The sequence below is a fragment of the Monodon monoceros genome, unplaced genomic scaffold, assembly GCF_005190385.1.
Source record: "Monodon monoceros isolate NGI ecotype Baffin Bay Population unplaced genomic scaffold, NGI_Narwhal_1 Super_Scaffold_12, whole genome shotgun sequence".
Lineage (NCBI taxonomy): Eukaryota > Metazoa > Chordata > Mammalia > Artiodactyla > Monodontidae > Monodon > Monodon monoceros.
Window position 1 is genome coordinate 161,763,699 of NW_021703768.1, and position 3,338 is coordinate 161,767,036.

Here is a 3,338-nt window from a genome sequence, read left to right on the forward strand (position 1 = left end):
TGTCAAGTGATGGAACTGTTCTATATCCTGACTGTGGTGATGGTTATACACATGTTAATATGCACAGAGCTACATAACAAAGGAAAAAATCAATTCTGCTTTACAATAAGTAAAAAAATTTTAATGCAAGTAAAGAAAATCCTGTTGCCAGATCCTCAGCTGTCCTCAGTTGTCCCATAAGACCCTGTTGTGTTTGGGGCTCTGAATCAACGTGTTATGTCTGGACCTGCTCCAAGCTAGAGATTCTCAGAAAAATGCACAAGGCTGAGTATCTTGCAAATGATTTCTGAGGTCTGAAGCCCACCCAGGGGCCCTTCCTTTTGAAGCCCCACTTTGTCCATGGGACCCCAGGTCAAAATCTAGTGACTCTTCAGATCCACCAGCACCTTATTCACTTGTGGCTCTTCCCATGATTCCACCTCAGCAATGACCCCCTCAGTCACCCTGACACTTAGCCAGAAATTGGTACATCTCTACTCCTTCCTCTCCCTTCCTCCAATTGGTCACCTAGATCTGTTGACCTTACCTCCTGAATGCCTCCCAAAACTTCTTCCAAAATATCTGCCCCAGAAATATAGCTGACAAAGGACCCATGGTCCAGCATATATAAAGAGCTCCTACAAATCAACAAGAAACAGGCAGAAACCCCAAGGGGGAAATGGGCCCCTCACAAAAGGTCATCTCCAAATGGCCAATCAATTGAACCATTTCTTGTGGAGGCAGCAGGAAAGGTGGAGAGTGGGTTTTAAAAGGAAATAACTTTCTGAGAAGTACCAAGGAACCAGCTATAAGGACTTTGTTGAAGTTCATAAGAGTGAAAAGTTAGAAGCCACTAGAATGTCCATTTGTGGGGGAGTCGAGAAATGGAAAGAAAAATAGTCCTGTGATGGAATATTATGCACAAGTGAAAAGGGAAATATATCTCCTCTCATCTCTGTCGCTACATAAGTGGATCTCAGAAAGATACTGCTGAGAGACTTCCCTGGTGGCACAGTGGTTAAGAATCCACCTGCCAGTGCAGGGGACATGGGTTCAAGCCCTGGTCCAGGAAGATCCCACATGCTACGGAGCAACTAAGCCCATGCTGCATGACTACTGAGCCTGCGTGCCACAACTACTGAAGCCTACATGCCTAGAGCCCGTGCTCTGCAACAAGAGAAGCCACTGCAATGAGAAGCCCACGCACTGCAACGAAGAGTAACCCCTGCTCGCCACAACTAGAGAAAGCCTGCGCGCAGCAACAAAGACCCAACACAGCCTAATTAATTAATTAAAAATTAAAAGAAAATACTCCTGAGTGAAAACAAAAAATAAGTTGTGTGATGACAGTACAGCGTGATACGATTTATATAAATTAAACACACATGTGTGTTGTTCCCAGATACATCTCTGTCTGTGGAAGTAAATACACATTATGGAAGTGGTTGTCCCTGCTGGGAGTGCAGTGATTTTATTTTAGGTACTTGTGTCTTTCAAGTGTGTCTCCCCCACAGTGGTCAGAGAGATCATGTCACTGTAGATCCAGAGTAGAATGTAACCTGATGATCAATGCAGCCAGGCACATCAGTGTGATGGAAGTGGCCAAAGGGACCAGAGGGACTAGAGTGAAGATGGTCCTGATGCCACTATATGTCCAGCATATATAAAGAGCTCTTACAAATCAACAAGAAAAAGGCAGAAATGTCATAGGAAAAATGGGCCTTTCACAAAAGGTAATCTCCAAATGGCCAATAAATAAAAAGATGCTTGATATCATGAGTCATCAGGGAAACGCCAGTTAAAACCAACATGTCATGACACCTACTAGAATGGATAACGTGAGAAAGACCATACCAAGTGACGCTTCTGCACTGCTGGTAGGGGAGTAAAACGACACAACCACTTTGGAAAACTGTTCGGCAGGATCCACAAAGCTGAATCAACAACTACCCTATGGCTTCTAGGAATAAAGTCAAAGGAAATGTGGACTTACCTTCACTGAAAAACCTACGAGAATATTCCTAACACCTCTGCTTGTAATAACCCCAAACTGGAAACCATCTAAATGCTCAACAAAAGGATGTGTCAATAAATTGTGATGATTTCGCAAAATGGAATACTATATCACAGTGATTCTCAGCCCGGGGTGATTTTTACCCCAATGGGACATTTGGCCACATCTAGAGACATTTTTGGTAGTCAGAATTTGGGGGGGAGGGGCACGTGTTACAGTCATCCCGTGTGTAGAAGCCAGGGATACTGCTCAACATCCTACAATGCATGGGACACACCAAGAAGCATTCAGACTCAAGTATTAGTAGTGGTTGAGAGACTCTACAACAATGAACAAGAATTATCACCCAGAACAAGGGAGAGAAAACTCAACAACCCAGTGCTGCCTGAAAGAAGCCATAAAGTCCAGCCTCTATGGGCAAAGAATCTAAAAAAAGAGTGGATATATGTGTATGTATAACTGATTCACTGTGCCGTACACCTGAAACTAACACAACATTGTAATTCAACTATACTCCAATAAAAAAAATTAAAATAAATAAAATAAAATTGGATACCCAACCTCAAAAAAAAAAAAAGTCCAAATGACAAGCAAAGTGATTCTATGCTATTCAAAGTCAAGTTAGGGGTTACCCTAGGGGTGGGGGTGGTGCAGCGGGCAGAGGGAGTGACAGAAGAAGACACAGCAGAGGCTTCAGAGGGCTGGTGATGTTCTGTCCTCGATCGGGGTGCTATACAAACATGTTCATGTTGTGAAAACTTTGCAACGTACATTTGTGACCTGTGCATTTCTTTTCGGCATGTGTGCTATATTTGAATAAAAAGTTCTAATATTTAAAAATCCCCTCCTTCCTTCCACCCCGCTGCCCTATTCAGGTCTTATCAACTTTGTACTGGGTGATTGCCCCTACCTCTCCCCTCTTCCCCAGCCCATCCTCCAGACAGCAGCCAGGGGAGTTCCTAGGACACACTTATAAGACCATGTCCCTCCCTGCTTTAAACCCTTCCATGACTCCCTGTTGCTCCCAAGACTAGATCCAAGCCTTTAAGGACTTTCTTGGTGCCAGCTCTGCCTCTTCTGCAGTCTCGTATCTACCTGCCCTCTCTGCTCCTTGCACCATTAACGAGCATCTCAGAACATGCTGCTTCAAACCTCCAAGTCTTTGCACCCATTGTCCTCTGCCTGACAGCCTGACTGCCCCGACACACTCTTGCCCTCCAAGGTTCAGCTCTGATGGCCCTGCTCATAACTAGGGGGTCAGGAGGCTTTTGGATCAGAGATGATTTTCGGGGTTTTGGGTTTTGTTTTTTTTTTTCAGTTTTTCCTTTGTCTTTTTTTTTTTTTT